Below are 22,508 nucleotides of genomic sequence, written 5' to 3'. Positions count from 1 at the left end.
TAAAGACTAGTTTTCTGACTCTAAGGCCCAATCCCAGTTCTCATTCTCACCCCTACCCCTTGGCCCTTGCACTTGGCTCTACCCCTTGAAATGGAGTTGAAGGGGTAGGGGTTGAAACATTCCCCTATGAAATGAGACAACCCTTCGAGACCTGTTACGTCATCAGCAGCCACCGATGCTGCTGCAAACAGATGTGACAACTTTGTTTGCAAAAGAATTCACCATACTGTCAGCAGCTGTAACCATCTCTGTTGCATGGGCTTTGGGCATCTTTTTGTGGCTATTAACCACAAACTGCAGAAATGCCATCTATAATACTGTGGCGAAGACGGTAACACACAGAGGTAGGACAGATTTTCTCGTTCTTACAGTTCCTTTTTAATTACCTCCTTCACAAACATGGGTCCTACAAACGTACAGCATTCCACATCCGTATTAGCTGACTAGAACAACTGCAGATGACGCTCAAACTCGTGGCAAAATCAGAAAAGCACATGTACGAGAACTGGTCGGCAGATAAAACACGCACAGGTAGCCGGTAACATCTAACAACTCGCGAACACTTCCCTAAACATGCAGTGCATTCTGGGAAATCTCTTAAAGTGTAACAGTCCATTTTAAACATCACAGCCCCCAGTCGCTACAATACACTGAAACGGATGGTCAAATGTTTAAGTTGTTTACAAAGAAAATACTTAGATTTGTGTGTTTCTTTTCTCACACTGCTGCACTTGTTAGCTGTGTTTATCTCCATCTTGCCGATGATTCGAACAGAATTATGGGAAATTTCTCCTACCCCTCCATTTGTAGGGTGGTCTTGGAAAAACCTCCGTTTGGAGGGCCAAACAGCCCTCCCTCTTAGCCCTACCCCTCCAACACATCGAGAATCAGAACACCCCTACCTCTTCACATGAATGCGCAAATGGAGGGGTAGGGGGAAGGGGGAGGGCCAAGGTGTGAAATGGGATTGAACCTAAATATGTTAATTTCATCAAGCACTGTGTCAAAGTCATTTTACAGTCTTATTAGTGAAACCAATTAACCACAACTACAGCTGAGTTGTCTCCAAGGACATGAATGTGTTTCATCAAATAAACAAAATCTGAAAGTTTGATTTGACAAGAAAATGAGCCGTCCAACAAACATGTCAATCAAAACCCAACAAGGTAGAAATCACAAAGCCTTGTACTCAACATGAAATCTCAGTAGTTTGCGGCTCCAAATTAAGCAAATGACACCAGAATAACTCCAAGAAAAAGAGAGAGAGAGAGAGAGAGAGAGGTTTGATGTAACTCGGAACCAGGCTATTTTGTATTAATCCCAATGTCATTAGTGGTATTACAACTTTAAAATACTACCACATTTCTATGTTTTAGGCTTTGCCCCTTGGTGTGTCAGGCATGTGAGGTGCCCTGAACTTAGCCAGTGGAGATGCACCCCCAAAAGAACCCAACCATCTGAGAGGTTCATGCGACAAAAGCAAACCAAAAAAAATCAGGCAGCATAAATGAGAAGACTGGGAGCAAGAAAGTATAGAAAATGAAAGTACATGACACATGAAAGAGTACTGAAACGTCACACTTGAGTAGAAGTACAGGTACCCTACCTAAGACTTACTGTTAAAAACGCCACTTCCTGGTTGAGGAGGGGCAGGACCTCACCTCACCTATCAGGCCACACCCAACCATTTAAGAGGAAGGATCAGGCCCAGACCATCCTCTTTTCCCTTTGTTTGACTGGGAGCATGAGGCCTGAAGAACAGACAAAGACTTAAATGCACAGACTGGATGGATGCATACCTGAGTGAGTTATATTTTGTGTTATTGTTAGTTGAATATGTTTGGAATTGTTTTAGTAATAGTTATTGTTTCCCTTTGTTTAAGATTTAAAATCATCTCATCCAAATCATCCTACCCATGTCATCACCTGAACTGTTCCACCTGTAAATAATCTGCCTGAAGAGAAATAAAGCATTAAAACGGAATCCCTGACCAGTTATCATATCTGACTGTATGCCAATGCAGAAGTTTTAATTATTCCAACACAAATCAGCCTTCATAGTTTTTACACTTACTTTGGTAGAAGTTCAAGTCACCAACTGAAATGTTACTCAAGTTAAAGTCTTTATGTATCTAATATTTACTCAGAGGTGTAGTCCAGGGTATAAGGTGGTATATGGAGTATACCAACTTATTTTTCAGTCAGCATTGCGTATACCCCTGATGTGTGTCATTCAGTCGTATCTGCAGGCAAATTGCCCATGTTTTCCTCCAGGATGGTGAACCCATGACCCACCCTACTCTGCCTCTAACTGGCTAGTACTCGGTGCCCTCACTGAGTAGATAGGTTAACTTTAGGGATGAGGACTGATGAGCCTCAATCAGCTGCACTGTAGGGCAGGTCATGCTGAGAAAAATATTGCTTACTTTTTTTTTTTTTTTTTTTTTTTTTAAATATTGCAAACGTAGCACCAAAGCCAGGGCTCTGCTTAGTGGTGGCCACCTCTGGAACCTGATTGGACACCTCAGGTGCCAGTGCCACTCCAGTTGATTGAAAGGTCACTGCACATCTTGTTGAAAGATGCGCGATTATTGGAAATGTGAACGAGAAATGAAAGGCTAACATTACCTTACAGTATGTGTGCCTCATGTTGAATACATTTCCATTCATGCAGCTGCTTGTGTAACCAGTAAAAACCTACAAACTGCTCCTGATCAAGTCATGATAATTTTATAATAGTGAGCAAATACTACTGATGGATTTTTGGGTAAATTAGATAGAGTAGTCTGACATGTCACTGTTTCTAAAACAGGATTTTTCTGGACTACTTAAATAAATACATAAATAAATAAAACAGGGCAAAAATTGAGAGTATACCCACTTCTCCAGGGACCACTACACCACTGTATTTACTGTACTTAAGGATGTAAAGTAATCTACAATTAAATATACTCAAGTAATGAAAGCAAAAGTACAAGTAAATGTTAATAAAAACCAAAGGCGTCAGAATTTTGAATATTACGCTGCTGATCACATCAACAGATCACCGACAGGTTGAGTGTGGACCGTTACACAAGTAGGCCCAATGACAAATCAGCTTCCTGACTTTGTTGCAGTCACCAATAATCTCAGCGGTGAAAATGTCAAATTTCCTTTAAAGGGGTCATATTTTGCCAAACCCACTTTTATTAGTCTTTTGTTCATTTATTTGTGTATTTGGACCCGAATAGTTCATACAGTTTGAATATGAACCTTCCAGGTGCTGCAAAGCCATCTTTATATTCATTTTGGCAAAAAATCGAGTGGATTTCTACAACCTGTTTTAATTCCTCCTAATTTGTTACGTCTAAAACTAGTTACATCACGACATTTGCACAAATAAAGTCAAGAGTTCCGACAAACATTTCTCAGAGTACACCATAATTGTTTGTCAGCAGCAGCGGTTGTAGTCCATGCTGAAAATATGTCCAAACTTCGAGCCGATTATTTAAAATGTTCAGTTGTTGGTTGAACGGGACAGAGCAGCACAACCAACAACCTGGAGGGGGCGGGGCCTGAAGTGGCTCATGTGCATTTAAAGGGCCAGTGCTCAAAATGACCTTTCTGGTGTCATTACTCAGAAATAGGGTTGAAGATGGACCTGTGGCGTTGAATTAATGAAGAATTCAGACCCAAGCATAGCATTTACAGTTTATGTAGACCACAGGGAAATATTTTAAAATCCATAATTCCATTTTTCTTTTTTTTTTTCTTTTTTAAAGCAAAGTATCACTCATTCAAATAACACTTGACAAGTAACAATACTGTGCATTAAAAATGTATGGGAGTAGAAGTATGCAACTGAGTTATGAAACGTAGTGAAGTATAAGTGAAAGTAAACGGAATAAGAAATACTCAGTGCAAGTACAAATTCTCCCAAAACATACTTGAGTACAGTAGTGGAGTATTATTACTTTGTTACTATACAACACTGCACATGAAATCAGACAAATAAAAGACTAACCTGCTGGTATGTTTGAGATGATGTTTTCTTTGCTTCAGAAAGTGTTATTCTGTTTGAAATTGAATTTTGTGCCTTATTTTCACTAGATCTTGCTTGGGTTTTTAGAAACAAATCTAACTCCTTATGCGTCTACCGGGTTTATAAATTATGATAGTGGTGTTTCCAGGAAGGCGCGAGTGTCAAATGTGAAATTGACTTTACATTAGCATTTTTTAATATCAACAGAAAACGTGCATGACACCAAAGTCCTAAAAATGCAAAGGGAGCTTCTGTACATTGTAGTTTCTAGAGCACACTGAATGCCTGAACACAATACTATTGTGAGTTTACATTTGCATTTAAATGATCCTATACAGTCACAGCATAAATCTAGTCGTAGATGCGGAGTGTATTTGAAAGTACACCTACATGCATCTCCATTTCCAAAGTAAAAGCCTCTCACAACACCTAACTGCTTCACATACACAACACACACACACTCAGACCACTTTTAGCCCCTAGTGGGACATGCATATTTTATAGACAACCTTTCACTCCAATCCCAGTCTTGAACCCAAGGGGGCATTCTGGTTAAAAGTCACATCGACTAGGAAAACATTTTCTTTTAGGCTGCCAAGAACTCAGCAGGATGTGTGATTACTTTGGCACTGTTAGTGTTGCCTCCTCCTTGAATCATGCAGAATCTATGAAAGTAAAGCCTATAATCCTGCTCCACAATTAAGAAGAGAAATGCAAACCATACACATGGAGGAAGTCTCAAGTTTAATCACAGATTCACTGGGTAAAGAGAAAATAAACTATACCCTGTCCACAAGTTACAGATATTTATCTCAACATTTTTTTTAATCAATCCACACAACCTTTGTTTTACAAAATGCTTCTGTACACACTCGAATGCACAACTCCAAACTATTACAAATGCTCGTCAACATTGTTTCTGGCAGGTCAAGGTTACTTAAACGTGCTGGGTAGAGTTTTTGAAATGTAGTGTTTATATTGTGTAGTTTTCCCCACAACCATGAATGTCTCCCAAATGTGTCCTTGCTGACCACAGCCTATTGTAGATAATACACAGACTTATATACCTATGAGACCCATACTAGTTATTAGGCCTGTAACGGTACACGTACCGAACCGAACCGTTTCAGTACGCACCTGTTCGGTTCGGTACACAGCTGTACCGAAACGCCACAGTATGATGAGAAAAAGAAAAAGGAATGAAAGACGTCATTCGATGCGGAACTCTAAATCCACGCAAGTTTCACACGGACATTGAAGGAGCACACACTGACCCGAAATATGAAATAGCAGCTGATATAAGGTTAAAAAAAACAACAAATATGATGTGAACCTGGAGGGAAGAGACTGAAGACCCTCCACCATCAGTCCAGTCCAGTTTGGATCAGTTCAGGTTCAGGTGAAAGACAACAACAAGGAAAGAAACGTTAAGAAGACGGACGTTGTTTGGCCCCTAGGAACTACGGTAGTTCTAAAACACTTACACTAGCTCTGTCTGTCTGTCTGTCTGTCTATCACACACGCTGTATAATAGAGGAATAAATAGAACGTTGAAAGTATGTAAAGTTTCATTTTCGTTTCACGACAGCGTTCGTTACGTTAGTTATGGACCGCACGCCCAGGTATACTGTATAACTGCGCGCCCCCCCTACCCGCCGGCTCTGACAAAAAATAAATAAAATAAAATCCCCCGTGCACACAGAAATACACACAGTGTCCTAAACAGTTTGTTCTCTGTCCTAAAATAAATAATTTGGTTCATTGTGTTGTCAGTGTTTCTCTTCAGTTTGTTTCAACAGAATACCAGTTTACCCTCTTGTTAATGTTGCACTTCATGTGGAATTTTTTTGTTATTTTCATGCAGAATGTGAACTGACAGAACTGTGATTAGATTTTTCTTGTTTGTTCGAAATGACCTTTCAGGGAAAAGTCCAAAACAAATGTTTAAAATACATTTAGTAATATTAATAATTTATTTTATTTTCTATTTGATTTTTAGCAGCAGAATTATATTATTCCTTTTTTCTATATTCTATTGTCTCCAAAAATTGGGGGAAAAAATGTTTAAAAAATTCATAAATGCATTAATAGACATTTTGAGGGGTTTTCTTTCTTCCCGTACCGAACTGAAAAAACCGAACCGTGGATTTGAAAACTGAAAACGTATCAATCCGAAAATTTTGTGTACCGTTCCAGGCCTACTAGTTATCTGATGTTTCTGGTGCACGGTGCCATTATTTTGTAATCTCTTCATTTTCCCTGTCATATTAAATCCTGTTTGTCATTGCCATGCAGGATAATTACTGTATATGGTAATTAGGCTTGAATGAGATCACAAAAATATTGGCCAAATAGAATTTTCAGATGGTTAAACCTACGTTGTGGATTGAAGCCAACAGATTTATCTACAGTGGCTGCAAAAAACAACATAGTCCTTTATTACCCTCATCCCCAGGTACTGTATATGGGTTGGTCTTTTTAGTTTTTTTAGTTTGCAAGTCTCTCCCAGAAGTCTCTTATTTAACCTATAAAGACCAAGTGCTACTTTTGTGTCAGTTCCCAAATGAAATTTTTTCCTAATTTGACCTTCAAGTGATTTATCATCATTTATTGTAATATTATCCTCTGTATTTAGCTTTTTTCAGTGTAAATTATGTATTTTCCCATACTTAATTTACTGATCATGTAGATGTTCATTACAGCTCAGAGTAAATTCAAATGTTATTATATCAGAAACAGAGAAAACTGAAGAAAGAGTGACTTTCCCAGCAAATCTATCATTAACTGGACATAAACCAAGTGTGTCCATCCACTGTCATTGATCCAACTCCATGGGTTTTACTGGTGAATCAATGTTATTGAAGATGACAGTGTTTCCACGTTCACTACAGAGCCTCTGAACGTCCAAATGGGTCATATCTGATGACCATGAAAAGATGACAAACTGCATTTTACCTAAACTATTCACCTGTATTGATAGGTTTAGTGGATCAGAAGATATTAAACATTTCAGATCAGTAGATGGTTTTGGTCACCAGTTACTATTTGGGTCTTAATGGGTTAAATACATACAAAAATAAAAATATCCTCCATCTGCAAATGAAAACAGAGAGTGCTCTTTTAGACAAAACTGACCTTAAAACAAAACTTAAGGGTGCATAAACTCCTGTGGTTTAAAAGAATATCATGTCCATGCATTATTTCACCTTCATTTTCTCTACTTTCCTGAATATGTCAGACTTTGATCATGACTTTTCTGTCCTTAAGGTTCTTTTTGCAAAGACACAAAATGAGGAGTGAGAGGGTTGTTTACCGTCAAATTTCTTCGGTTAAGGTTTTGTTTCATCATACCAAAAATAAATTACTGCATGTGTTATTCAGCGAAATTCACGGGTAATTTCAAAGTGTGAACTACATTTGTAAACATATATGTAACTGTGGGGATCTCAGCTGGAGACCAAGGCTGACTTATCAAATCTCTTGTGATTTTAGTTGAATACGCCTGATTTGAACACATGTACAGATGTATGTATGTCGGTCGGTCCATTGGGACAGCTGCTCCGGTGTTTGTGAGTGTTCCTGGCAACACTATTCCATATGAATCTACAGGGAAAAGCACACATGATGTCATCTATGCCTATAATGAGGTTGTGTGTAGTTGTAAAGACCAGGGAAAAGTCAGGGGCATTTGGGAATAACATCCCTTAAGGAGATATATGGTTACACAAAACTCCCAAAGGCACCCAGTGTCAACTGCTTGAAGGGAAAAAAAAAATTAAAACTCACTGTAAGCCTGCAAGAAATAAACATATTGCCTTTACTGTTGCTCCTTTTTATGCTCACTCTTGCCTCATGTAGTAGAAATTATCACGCAGAACTGATCTCTTGGACTCAAAAACAAAAATATAAGTTTTCATAATGCATTACTTGAAAGAAAAATTCACTTAAAGGAGTGATATTTTGCTTTTTTTAAATGGAATTATGCATTTTAACCTTTTCATGCATAGTGGTCACTACAGTGGACAGCTGATCAAAGGTGTTTTCTTGTATATTTATGGATTTGTTGTTTTGTGCGTCATCCCATACGCTGCAATTCATGCCATTACTGTAACTTTACTGTTCTAGATAAACCTGATCTGCAGTAACATGTTTGAGAGTAAAAAAAAATGCTAAATGTTACCAGACTGAAATAAACAGTTTTGGTTTGTTTGTTTTTTTTTAAAATAAAAGTTGCTTGTTTGTTGTTGTTTTTTTTTTTGCACATTATCTCTATGCAGGTATGGTAAAATGTGAGAAAGCATCAGATTAGCAGCATTAAAATGTTTTTATTTCACAGTTTTCACACAGAATATCAGTAAATACATGTTTCTTTGCTTCTGAAATTAAACGCATAGTGTCCAGCTGAGTGGACATTTTTGTAATTCCATGAAAAATAGGTTCATAAAAAATCAATTGCATTGTTTGTTTTTTTCTTTTTTGTTTTTTTTTTTCATGCCTAAAGAGGAATAAAAACACTCCGGAAAAAAAATCTTGGTTATGGCTCTCATAATTCATGCATGAAAGGGTTAAAACATTTCCCTGTGGTCTATGTGGTATTTTGATAAAGCCTTAAGTGTGTGGATCTTGTTTCATGAAGTTGAGCAACTTCTGGTAAATTGTGTGTTTGTGTCCAGTTTACAATGACCTGGCATCAATTAGAGAAACTTGCTGTGGGAGCAGAAAGGAGAGGATGTTCCCACCAAGCCATGTTGAAATCAAAGTCATTAATAACATGTCATCATATTTGGCTAAAGAGTCTATCACACATGCATCAGAGATCAGAGGGTTGATTCCTTTTATGGTAACAGTGATGTCAGATCACCCCTGTGTCAAACCCCTGTTGAATAAAGAATGGGAGAGATTCCCTGAGACCATCCCGAAGTCATGGTTTCTCCGTTATTTTAGCCACAACATCTACATAAACTGTAAATGCTCTGCTTGGGTCTGAATTCTTCATTAATTAAACTCCACAGGTCCATCTTCAACAATATTTCTGAGTAATGACACTAGAAAGGTGGTTTTGAGCGCTGGCCCTTTAAATGCAAATGAGCCGCTTCAGGCCCCGCCCCCTCCAGGTTGTTGGCTGTGTTGCTCTGTCCTGTTCAACCAACAACTGAACCTTTTAGGTAATCGGCTCGAAGTTTGGACACATTTTCAGTATGGACTACAACCGCTGCTGCTGATAAACAATTACAGCGTACTCAGAGAAATGTTCATCAGAAGTCTGGACCTTATATGTGCAAATGTCGTGATGTAACTAGTTATAAACGTAACAAATTAAGAAGGAATTAAAACAGGTTGTAGAAATCCACTCGATTTTTGCCGGACTGAATATAAAGATAGCCTTACAGCACCTGGAGGGTTCAAATCAAGGTTATTATTGTTAACGAAAACGAACGAAATGACGAAAACTAAAATTGAAAAAACATTTTCGTTAACTGAAATAAATAAAAATTCGAATTAAAAGAAAAAAACGATAACTGAAACAGTTTTGTAAGCACACAATACAAACTAAAATGTATAAAAATTATGTATATAATTCCCTTAGTTTTCGTCTTTGTCAATGTTAATATAAGATAGAACAAGTGAAAATTTCATTTAAGATCAGTAGTATGAGAAAAATATAGAAGTCAGGAGGCCAACAGTGAAAGTATGTAAAGTTTCAGTTTCGTTTTCACGTAAGTGACGTTGTGTATGGATCGCACACCCACCTACATTACCCCCTCCAACCTGCTATAGGGAATTTATCCATCGTACTGTACATATGTTTGTGTCTGTGCTCAGTCAATGAGCCGCCCTAACCCGACCCCCAAATAAAGTGACCAGGGTAACCTCACTAATTTCTTTGAATAGGATGGTGAGGAAGATAAAATATATGAAAAAACTGAAACTAATACTGAAACTAAACTAAATTAAACAAAACTAAGCATTCAGAAAAAAACAACTAATAAAAAAAATAGGACCAGTGGCCCTGTAGCTTACCAGCCAAATTAAAAGCTTTGGGAAATGTATCCAGATGCCATTTATTATCACCCAGTTCTGTGTATTTATTCTATTACAGAAATAGCCCATGTTTTGGTCATATTCCAATCAGATCTGTAAAAAATTCAAATTCCAACTTGATATCATTGATACTAATTTATTGGATCAATCCACTTCCTATCTGTTATAATGGGAAAATTTTTTCAAAGTGGCACCAAATCCAGAATCAGATCCACATCGAAATAATTACAATACCTTGTATTGACATCATCATACAGAAGCTGTATACCAAGTTTGAAGTCAATCAGAACTGTAGTTTCAGAGAAAAAGACGATTGAAATGTTTTCCCCATAAGAGCCCATGTTAAATTTTCCGTAAGTTCCCGGATCCAGAAGAAGATCCTGATCAGCATGTGGACATGATGTTTTGGTCATCTCCCCATCAGGGCTGGACTGTAGAAATTTACACTGGATATCATTTATATTTACTGAGTTATTGCATCCATCCACTTCCTATCTCTTATAATGGGGAAATTTTTCAAAGTGGCACCAAATCCAGAATCAGATCCAAATAATTTCACGAACTTTTTTTGACATCATTATAAAGAAGCTGTATACCAAGTTTGAAGTCAATCGGAATTGTAGTTTTGGAGAAGAAGACGATTGAAATTTTTGTAACGGACGACAGACGACGATGACGACGCTGGATGCTGCATGACAACAGTAGCTTACGGCCTGTCGGCTGGTAAGCTAACTAGCAAACCTGCTCTAAAAACTAATTAAAACTAACTGAATTAGAGAAAAAAAAGTCAAAACTAAATAAAACTAAACTAAAAACTATTAGAACCTTGGTTCAAACTCAAACTTTTTGAACCATTATTGTCCCCAAATACACAAATAAATGAACCAAAGACTAATAAAAGTGGGTTTAGCAAAATATGACCCCTTTAAGCAAATAATTTTATACAACCCAAATCTAGAACATGCACAATGAAACAGATGGTAATAAACAGAGCTATGCAAGAATGGAACAAACTACCAGAATGCATCACACAAAAAAACCGTAAAACGAAATTCAAGATGTTCATCAAGAAGCATGTATTGACCATAAATGATCGATACTTGGGCTAATTGAATATATGTACTGTATATACTATACCGCTGCTGAGCTGAAGGAGCTGCCGTTTCTGTATCTTGTCTGTTATTTATTTTCTTTCATGTTAAATCGTATGTGAAAAATTGTTTTGTATGATTATATTGCATGTTATTTGCATTGACTAGTTGTAAAGATTATTGTAAGGACCCCAGGAAGAATAACTGTAGCTATGGTACAGCAAATGGAGATCCTAGATAAAGAAAGAAAGAAACGTATTGCATGTAATGTAATATAAGTTAATTATGCAGAGATATGTTGGCAGTAGCAGTGTGAGGCGCTTTTCACTAACAGTGGATAATATGTAGTATGTATTTTGTATCATTAATACATATGGGTAAAAATAGTGTTACTATAGTGTTGGTGTCCCTGTGTGTGTCTTGGCATCAGTCCCCTGAGTCTCTGCTGAAAGGGATAAGCACCGCTCTTGGAAATGATATTCCTTCATTTGTTATTTTATTGATGTTGCCGCATAGAAGCATCTGGAACTGTTGTTTTTGTTTGCATTAGTATTAAGGTATTTTCCTTCCATTTCTCAATTTGTATAACAAGCCTATGATTCCACAGCCTTAGCCAATGGATTAGATATTTTCTTTTGTTTTATTTTGTTTTTTGTCGGTTTAAGTCAATATACTGTTAAACCACAAGCCAGTCTGTTTCCTAATAAAAGAAATCATCTATTTCACAGTACAAGTCAAATACCTTGAAGTTGTTTTTGCTTTACATGATTTGTCAAGCGTTTGAAAACAACAAACAGCCTGGGGAAAAAAAACAAAACAAACAAAAAAAAAAAACACCTTTTGTAACTTGCACATAAATATTGCGTCTACTGTATACGCGTCACTTCTGCAAAAAGATTAATCGCGTCCAAATGACAGCTGAATATGAAAACTGCAGAAGAAAGAAACCCCCCAGTGGATACTGTTACGTGATTTTTATGACAGGAACTCATCAAATCAGTATTCCCAATAGATTGGAAATGTTGACATCATACATCTCATTCTTCGCGTGTGTGTGTGTGTTGGTGTGTGTATCTCTCTCTCTCTCTCTCTCTCTCTCTCTCTCTCTCGCTCTCTCTCTGGAATATTCCATTAAACAGAGAAAAGGGTCTAAAGGACAGCTGGGCACAGCCAACCTGCTGAGAGGGAAATTAAATGTACTTTATTCACCAATCAATATCCCGCTGTGTGGGGATGATAGAGGGTTGCGAGTGTTTATGTGACATGACATTGGCATCAGAGCTCAAAGGGTCACTATAGACTATATCTGCAACCTTCTGCAAAAGAGCATTAGGAGATTTGTCTCATTTATCTCTGGGTGCACAACAATACAGTCATTCATATGAGAGATTTGTATTTCTAAAGGCTATTGAATGCCTGTACGTTCCTGGAAATGATTGAAAAACCCAGTGCATTGGATTTAGGAGGATTTGGGAGGATCTAATTGCAGAAATAAGAATTATGTTTCATTAATGTATAATCACAGGGAAAACAATCACTGAGGTTTTGTTACCTTAGAATGAGCCTTTCGTGTCTGTGATGGGACTAGCTCACCATCAGGTTGCATCCTCATGTTTCCTCATTTTCTTTTTTTCATTTTACACACCACACCACACTCCTTCCATAATCCCAGCCCCCACCTGTACTTCCATTTGAACTGTTGCACTGTTACATTCATTGTCCTTATGTTTGATGCTAATTCATTGCATTTTGGGACTGTAGTTTCATTTTGGCTTTTCTATTTGTCTTGCTATAACTGAAACATCCTTGATCCACTACTGTATTGTGTTTTTTTGTTTGTTTTTTTTTACCCATAAAGACCCAATGCTACATTTGTGGCAGTTCCCAAATGATTTTTTTCTCTGTATTTAACCTTCCTTAAGTGATTTATCACCGTTTATTATAATATTATCCTCTGTGTTTTTGCATTTTTTCAGTCAAAATCTGGTATTTTCCTATATTTAATTTATTTATCATGTAAATGTTCATAAAAGCTCAGATTAAAGTTGAGGGTTATGATACGAGAAACAGAGAAAACTGAAGAAAAAGTGACTTTTTCAGTAAAACATATACCGATTATTTCCATCCACTGTCATTGATCCAACTCCATGGGTTTTACTGGTGAATCAATGTTGTAGAAGATGACGGTGTTTCCACGTTCACTACGGAGCCTCTGAACGTCCAAATGGGTCATATCTGATGACCATGAGAAGATGACAAACTGCATTTTGCATCAATTATTTACATGTATTGATAGAATTAGTGGATCAACAGGTATTAAACAGTTTAGATCAGTAGATGGTTTTGGTTAGTGATGCTGTTTGGCTCTTTATGAGTAAAATACAATAACAGTAAAGTATTGAATTGAATTGAATTGAATGGAATTGAATTGAATTGAACTGAACTGAATAATAAATAAATAAACAATAATAAATAAACAGCATAGAATGGACAAAAACACATTTTTTCTAATGAGGAACTCAACAGTTTCTGGTTACTCATTTGGCTGCAGTCTGCACCTTGACAGCTAGGTGTCTCTAAATATCACACACTGACCTTTAAAGGCAGAATTTATAGGGTATCCCTGAAAAAACACTATATTTTGACTCTGATGGTGATAATCCTTACAAACTCATCTTCATTCACTGCACTTTGTTTTGGTTTTTTGTTGTGTTTGTTTTTGCTTATATGGTCTTATTTTCCATGTTTTTGTGTGTGTATGTGTAAAATGGATATTGTATTTTCACCACATTTATTTCAATGCAGTATTAATTCTATGTATAGCACTTTGGCCAACACTTTTTAAGTGTTTTATAAATTAATTTGATTGGAATATTTCTCAACCATCACTGGTCCTCTGTCATTGTGTGATGGCGTATTTACCTGCACTCTAGATTTTCGATTTTCCTCTTGTTTTGCCATGTTCAGGGCATCCATGGGTGTCGACCTTTGCCAGTGTGTTTATTTCTCCGGTCAATAACAACAACATACAGCACTTGCGGGTTGAACAATATAAAAAATGAAGTGAGTCCAGTCAACCCTTTAGGTTCTGGAACATTCCTGTTGAGTTTAGAGTTTTTGTATGATAGTGTGGGTGTGTTTATTTGTGTTTTTGCAGTATAACCGCTGTGACAGAATCATGAAATAATGTTTTATTTTTCTGTTTCACCAAAATATGAGCATTCACTCTCTTACTGGAGTCTCATGCTCGCTCAACCACCACTCTCTCATACACATCTACAGTTATTGCCAGTGTAAACATAATGGAATAAAAGTTCTTTGTATCATCCTCTCTTCCTATTTCTATTGTATATCTTTTCCCATCCATTCTCTTTCATCCAGTCTGTACATGAATGTAACACATAAAGATCCAGTGCTACTTTTGTGCCAGTTCCCAAATGATTTTTTTCTCTAAATTTAGCATTTCTTAAGTGATTTATCTCCATTTACCACCCTCCGAAGGGAAGGCAAAGGGGTATTATTTTTGTTTCAGTTTGTTTGTTTCTTTGTTTGTTAACGCTCTAGCAGCAAAACTATTGGTTGAATTCATACCAAATTAGGTTTATAGATTGCTACTGACCAACAATAGATCTGATTCCATTTTGGGAACAGTAGGTCAAAGTTCACATTTTTTATGAATTTTTAAAATCTTGCATTTTTGCTCATTTATTTATAATGGGCGAAATTTCAAATGTCTGTATCAGCAAAACTATTGGTTGAATTCATACCAAATTGGGGTTATAGATTACCAGTGACCCAGAATAGATGTGGTTACATTTTGGGAAAAGTAGGTCAAAGTCAAATTTTTTTTATGAATTTTTAAAATCTTTTTTTTTTCCATTTACTTATAATGGTCAAAATTTCAAATGTCTGTAGCAGCAAAACTATTGGTTGAATTCATACCAAATTGGGGTTATAGATTGCCAGTGACCCAGAATAGATGTGGTTACATTTTGGGAAAAGTAGGTCAAAGTCAAAATTTTTTATGAATTTTTAAAATCTTTTTCCTTCTCTCATTTACTTATAATGGACAACATTTCAAATGTCTATAAAAACATCAATTTTACTTCAAACTTGGCACATAGATAGAGGCAATTGATATGCTGACATCAGCACACACATAGACATGATGACATCAGCTGGATCGGTGCCAAAATAAGCTACAATACTGTACATGCGAGGGGCGGAGTTTGTTGTACCTGGCACCACTTGTTATTATATTATCCCGTTTGCATTTTTTAGCATAAATCATGAATTTCCTTAAAGTTAATTTACTGATCATGTAGATCAGGGGTGTCCAAACTTTCTTTCAAGAGGGCCAGATCTGATAATGTGGACATTGCCAGGGGCCAGTGGTCCCTTCAGACATTTTTTAAACAGTAAAAATTACATCTAAATGCGCTGTTCTACAACAATTTTATTTTCATTGTCACAATATCATTTTTTAAAATGGCAACGTAACCAAATCTAAGCCACTCAGGTGTGAACAAATTTAAAAAAAACAAAACAAAAAAAACAAAAAAAACAATTCTTCCTTTCACATCTGGAGTCAGATAACATAGAACAAACTGTGTGGAGTATCTTAAACGTCCAAGTTGATAAAAATCTTAACCCCACATTCATTTTAAACATGACTTATATGAGTAATCATTACTCATATATTACTCAGTAATGCAAAGTCTGTTAACGTTTAAGATGAAAACATATGACTCTTAGTCTTGTCTTTCACAAAATCATTCAGAAAGTAATATTTTGTGTCACATCTACAAGTACATAACACCAGCAGTTATAAGCAACTAACCTGGCAACTTGGTAGCCTGCCTTGGTGGTGAATTCATTGAACTCACAGGTTCACATGAAGAGTCACTGTTTTGAGTTTAAAGCAGCTTGAATTTGCTTCACTTTTTCGGAACGCTCACTCCCTGCTAGCTTGTCATATGCGTTAGCATGTTTTGTCTGCTAGTGTCTCTTTACATTGAATTCCTTAAACAACGCAACAGTCTCTTGACAAATTAAGCAAACATAATTGCCTCGATTTTCAGTGAAAAAAAATTGTAATTCCCATCTCTCCTGGAAGCGGTGGCCCTCACTGTCAACTTTCCTTTTTTTATTTACAGGCGCCATGGTTTGAAATTAACGAAAAAAGTTCATGGCGAGGTCATAGAACCAGATAGAGTTAGAGTGGTGCTGCCACCATGAGGTGAAAGGAGAAACTGCATTTGGAACCTTTTATGATTCATGTACTCAGTTCAACAGTCCAAGTGGGCCATAAATAATACATTATAAAACCCAAGCTGTGGGCCGTAGAAAATCTGACCGCGGGCCGTGATTGGCCCCCGGGCCGGACTTTGGACATGCCTGATGTAGATGTTCATAAAAAACTCAGATTAAAGTTGAAGGTTATTATACCAAAAATGGAGAAAACAGAAGAAAATATCAATAACCGAACATAAACCCAGTGTTTCCATCCACTGTCACTGATTGAACTCCATGGGTTTTACTGGTGAATCAATGTTGTAGAAGACGACGGTGTTTCCACGTTCACTGCGGAGCCTCCGAACATCCAAATGGGTCATATCTGATTACCATGAAAAGATGACAAACTGCATTTTACTCCAATTATTTACATGTATTGATAGGATTAGTGGATCAGCAGGTATTAACCCTTTCATGCATGAATTGTGAGAACCTTAGTCAAGATTTTTTTCTTCAGTGTTTTTATTCCTCCTTAGGCATGAAAAAAACAATGCGATCGAGTTTTTTTTTTCCTATGGAGTTACAAAAATATCCATGCATTTAATTTCTGAAGTAAAGAAACGTGTTTAAAACCCAATATCAGAAAGTGATGAAAACAATGAGATAAAAACATTTTTACTGCTGCTAATCTGATATCTTCTCACATTTTAACATATTCTAATGCTAGCTATTACTCAGTTCATGGAGATAATATGCAAAAAAAAAACTTCTTGTCTAACAAATAACAAGTGATTTACACTTAAACATGTTAGTGCAGATCAGGTTTATCAAGAACAGCAAAGTTACAGTAATGGTTTTAATGTCAGTGTATGGGATGGTGTCCATTGTGTTGGCTGATATGGAACTAAAACAACAAAACCCATGAATATACAAGAGAACAGCTGGAGAAGAACTGTCCACTGGAGTGACTTATGCATGAAAGGGTTAAACAGTTTAGATGAGTAGATGCTTTTGGTCGATGGCAGCTGTTTGGGTCTTTATGAGTTAAAATATCATGTTATTTTTGATCACTGCTACCACTGTAAACACTTCCCCACTTCCTACACTCTCTAAACTATACCTGACCCACACTGTCTTGTACACCAGTGTGGGGAAACAGACTAACAACGAAGACCGATTCTGACTGTAAACATTCTGGGAAAAAAAAGTGTCAGTGTGGCTTTACTGCTTTGTAAAAATGTGTGAAAACATCCACAAGATCTACTGTGTCACCCTCAAATGGCAGGTTGACTGAGGTTTAGGATGAAAAGTAGTTATGTAACGTGGCCTCCTTTTGACACTGTGGAATATCACAAAGCTCTGACTCTGACAGTACATAAAATTGTGATAGCATATAAAATGAAAGGGTTTGAAAGCTGCAGTAGCTGGAGAGCCAAATGGATTGAGCAACTGCTCATGTTCACTTGTTGGTCAATGGCAAACATGCTGACAAACACTACTCTCCCCTGGGTGGGATACAGACACAAATTAAACACGGCACAAGCTTGCAGATGAATTACACAGATTTCTCTTCTTGAGGTTTTGGGCTTTTACAAATGCATTTACAAGAGCTGCACAGAAAAAGCTGAGATAGTGGCTATAAATCTAAAAAAAAAAAAGCATTATTTTTTGGGTGACAGTTGCATCCTTCACATGTTCTCTCCTGCTGTAAAACTGGTGTCCAAAATAATTCCACATGTCAAACCTGAGAGGTAAAATCCCTGTTTCTTTGGCTTATCCTCCTTCTTAGAATAGGCAACGTGGCGCACTGTGTGAGTTTTGAGCCCACGGTGAAAAAATCCACAGTCTGGAGCGTCCTTCCTTCCCTTCTCCTTTCATTCATATCCATCCACACTGAATCTTAAGCCTCATAAGGCAGCCGTGTATCTTAAATCTCTGTGAAAAGCAGCCGTATGAGGGTCAGTATTTCACATAATTATGCAAAATCCTTGACTTAGGACAAATTCCTCAACGTTGTGCTCAGTGAGATTGACACCTTAATCCTACTGTAAGACTTCTGGCCGGTATATGCTTTAAATGTAGACAGGCTTAGGGGACATTTGTACATTGTGTCTAGGAATACAACAGCATTAAATCATTTTGGAAGAAGGTAGCCAACAACACTAAGGCAGTTTTTTTTTTTTTTTTAACATCCTGTTTGACGCCAAGCTAATTCTACATCACCTGTATCCAAAGAACTTTAAACTGAAACTCCAACAATGTAAATTCGTAGATTTTACAACAATACAGGCCAAAAAGACGTTAGCTCTATGTTGGAAAAAGTCCGATCCACCTACAATAGATGCTCAGTTTGATGTAGGGGTGTCAAACATGAGGCCTGAGGGCCAAAACCGGCCCACCAAAGGTTCCAATCCAGCCCGCGGGATTGGAAAAATTAACCAAATATATTAACAGTCAATGGTGTCAAACTCGTTTTAGTTCAGGGACCACATACAGACCAATGTGATCTGAAGTAAAATAATAGCATAATAACCTTTAAATATTGACTCCAAATTTTCTTCTGGGTTTAATGTGAAAAAAAACAGAACAAAACATTACCTTATACCTATAAATAATGAAAAAACTTTTTTTCCTCTTTGTTTTAGTGCAAAAAAATAACAGTAAAATATGAAAATATTTACATTTACAAACTATCTTTTAACAATAAAATGGAATAACGTGAATAAATTTGAACAACCTGAAATTTGTATAGAAAATTAAGTGGAATTTTAACAATATTTTGCCTGTTACTAAATAGGTAAGTTAATAAGTTGAGGCATAATATTGTTAAAAATGCACTTATTTTTCTCCAGAAATTTCATTTTTTCAGGTTATTCACATCTTTTTTGTTTGGATAGTTTGTAAATGTAAATATTTTTATTCATATTTTATTTATAAACTATTATGTTATTATTTTACTGCTTCGGCCCACTTGTGATCAAACTGGCCTGAACTATCATGAGTTTGACACCCCTGGTATACTGCTACACAATGTAGCACTCTGTGGAAAATAACACATATTCTTAAAGATAAAGTAGAAGTCAATCAATCAGTCAATCTGTTGGAGCCAAAATGCATTTTTGTTTGTTTATTCCTCTTTTTTATTTTTGACCTTAATTTAATAATTGTTTAGTGGGTGTGGCTGTGATGATCGCCACAGGTGCATCTCATCATGGGCGTTGGTATGGGTGTGGCAAGGTTACATATACCTGCAGTGTGAGGTGGGCTGTGTGTGTGAGGACAGGCCCAAATTTTCTGACCGTGAGATGGAGTGGATTGAGTTGGTCGGAGTTTTCAGTGTTTTCTTTTGTGTTAAGGAGCCTATTTTGTTTATTTGTAGAAAGTGTATGGAATGACAATTGTGACCTATAATGAACTCTGGGACTTGATTTTAGTGAATAAATGGATTGGCATATCCAAAGACAAAGAAAACCAGCCGGACATTCATTCACGCACGTGTCAAAAAATACAACAGGTTGAACATAGTATTGGCTAAAGGTAAAGCCACTACACAATCAATCAACCAATCAATCAATCAAATTTTATTTATACAGCGCCAAATCCTAACAAAAGTTATCTCATGACACTTCCCATACCCAGCCGGTCGAAACCAGACTCTCAAGCCAGTTTACAGAAACTCAACAGAATCCTCCAGGAGCAAACACAGACATATATGGAAGTGTCTGGAGACCCTTTGTACAATTTATTAATAAAACCGATATGGTACAAATCTTACAGGAAATGTAGGAGAAAATACTGTGGGTAACATTGTATGGTTGTATAGTATTATCATTTTTGCTCTGTGGTGTTTGAATGTGAACATCTGAATTTTGTTTTTTTTTTCCTGCATTGTATAATAAAATGTAAAAATGAAGGTATCATATATGTTTGTATTTGAATATCCATAATATTTCTATTTATTCTGTGTAACATTAGTTGTACATTTATTTCCTTTTACACTGAGAGTAAGACAGTGAAATGATGTTCTGTTCATGTGAACGGGGGTTGGGGGTGGGGGTTGGGTTGGGGGTACAGACTATTTTATTTCAGAACACTACTGTACACATTAACCCTCCGGTATCCCGTCCAGCAAGGTCCTTACTAAGCACCTAGTGTGCCTTTTTGGCACACTTGTGGAATACTGTCAAAAAAATTTCATACAGTTTGTTTTTAATTCTTTTACACTTTTTTCTATTTCATCAACTTGAGCCGTAAATAAAAATACCAAATACTCAATAATTGTCACATTTTTTTAACCCTTTAAATGCCGTGTATGTAATGTAAACAAACTATTTTTTTGGATGCAAAAAACAAAAACAAATTTTTTTTTTCAATATACTGCATAAAAAGTGGATCACATATTATTTTATTTTTTCATCCTGGCATATGTCAATGACTAACTCCAACATTGGTGAATTTGCATTATTATTTTTTGCGCTAGGTCAAATGTTCAAAAAGACTAGCATCTGTCACCAAGTGTGCGAAAAATGCACACCTGTAAATCAAACTATTAAATATTATATATTGATTTATTTTTCTGCTCTAATTTGGTTTTATTTTTGTAAATCAAGGTCAGCCCTAATCATACACATCAAATAATCATTCATTTTACATTTTTTTTAACCTTTTAAACAATCTCTTTTCATTATGATGTCACTACATTTTTTGATGCAAAAAACACAAAATAAGTTTTGTATTGTTTTTTTCAAAATACTACATAAAAAATGGACCACATATTATTTGATTTTTGCAGCCTGGCATATGTCAATGATTAACAGCACCATTAACAACGTTAATAAATTAATTTAGACCCTCACCTCTCATATGAAGCCCAGATATCAGTAAAAGCAGGATTTATGCCTTAATGGTTTTCGGATCAAAAACAGTGGTTATAATGGAAGAAACAGTGCGTTTTTGGCACACTTGGGAGACAGATACGAGTCTTGTAATTTTCTTTTGTTTACAATATGCAAATTTTAGTTGGTGGCCAGAACTTTAAAGATCATGCAAAAATGAACAACTTTTGAATTCTAACCTTATTTAAATTGTGAAAAATAATATGAAGTTGTTTAACACGAAGTGCAAAGTGTGCCTAAAAAGCGCACCTGGATACTGGAGGGTTAATACTGAATGTTTAATATGTACACCAAAGCTCAATAAAGATAGTTAAAAAAAAAAAAAAAAAAGATTCCTGACCGGTACATAGCCTTTTTTTTTTTATTTCTTCAATACTATTCCACACTGGCCAACTGTGTTTGTGTGTGGGTGGAGATGCCAATGTGCTTACATGTACGCTGAGTGGGAGCAGGGTCACAGCTGGGTTCTTGGCTTTCTCTCTCTGAACATATCTTTAAGCCTTTTTACAGTAGTGCTCAATGTAAACTCTCCTGCCTCTGTCTCAAACATGCTTTTTTGCATCATGAGCAACATTTTATCTGCTGTCATTTCATCTTAATGTTGCCAGTATTGGTTATCTCATGTCGTGATGTCTGCCTTGCTTGACGATCATTAGTTTTGGCTCAGTTGAACCTGGTGAAAGCACCGTTTGTGCAGGAAAGCTGGCTTGAAACTCCCTTTTCTCCGACCACCAGCTCTGAATTCGCACACAGCCCAGCAAGACGTGCACTTTTTGAGATTTGACAGGTGCATTAAGAAAATAAATGGCCCTGCCAAATGACATTTCAAGCTCTGGATCAGTTAAATTTGGTTAATAAACATCAGCAATCATATGAGTGTTTCATGCTGCTCTGAGGAGATGATGTACGTAAAGACAAACAACAAACAAATGAAGATGAACGTTATATAGCACTATCTCTTATTCTTTGAATACTACAAATACTGCAAAGGAAAAGACTGAATTTTCTGCAGTGGGTCTCTGCTGCCCCCTGTAGGAGGAGGAGTATACGAGTATAAAATTATCCGACCACCCTTTGTTTTCTTCCATTTCTTGTTCATTTTAATGCCTGGTACAACTAAAGGTACATTTGTTGGAACAAATATCATGATAACAACAAAAATAGCTCTTAATAATTTAATTTCAGAGCTGATATCTAGCCATTTTCCATGTTTTCTTGATAATA

The 22,508-nt window shown here is 36.5% G+C and overlaps 1 long non-coding RNA gene across 1 annotated transcript; it reads right to left on the bottom strand.

Annotated features, from left to right (window-relative positions):
• Positions 1-796: 796 nt before the first annotated feature.
• LOC115430554 (uncharacterized) lies at positions 797-20,687 on the bottom strand. Its single transcript, XR_003936957.1, has 3 exons — positions 20,675-20,687; positions 20,072-20,077; positions 797-973 (listed from the first exon to the last, which is right to left on the bottom strand). It is a non-coding gene; the product is annotated as an uncharacterized LOC115430554 (long non-coding RNA).
• Positions 20,688-22,508: the final 1,821 nt, after the last annotated feature.

The sequence above is a fragment of the Sphaeramia orbicularis genome, chromosome 12, assembly GCF_902148855.1.
Source record: "Sphaeramia orbicularis chromosome 12, fSphaOr1.1, whole genome shotgun sequence".
NCBI classification, from domain to species: domain Eukaryota; kingdom Metazoa; phylum Chordata; class Actinopteri; order Kurtiformes; family Apogonidae; genus Sphaeramia; species Sphaeramia orbicularis.
This window is presented reverse-complemented; position numbering and strand designations above follow the sequence as displayed.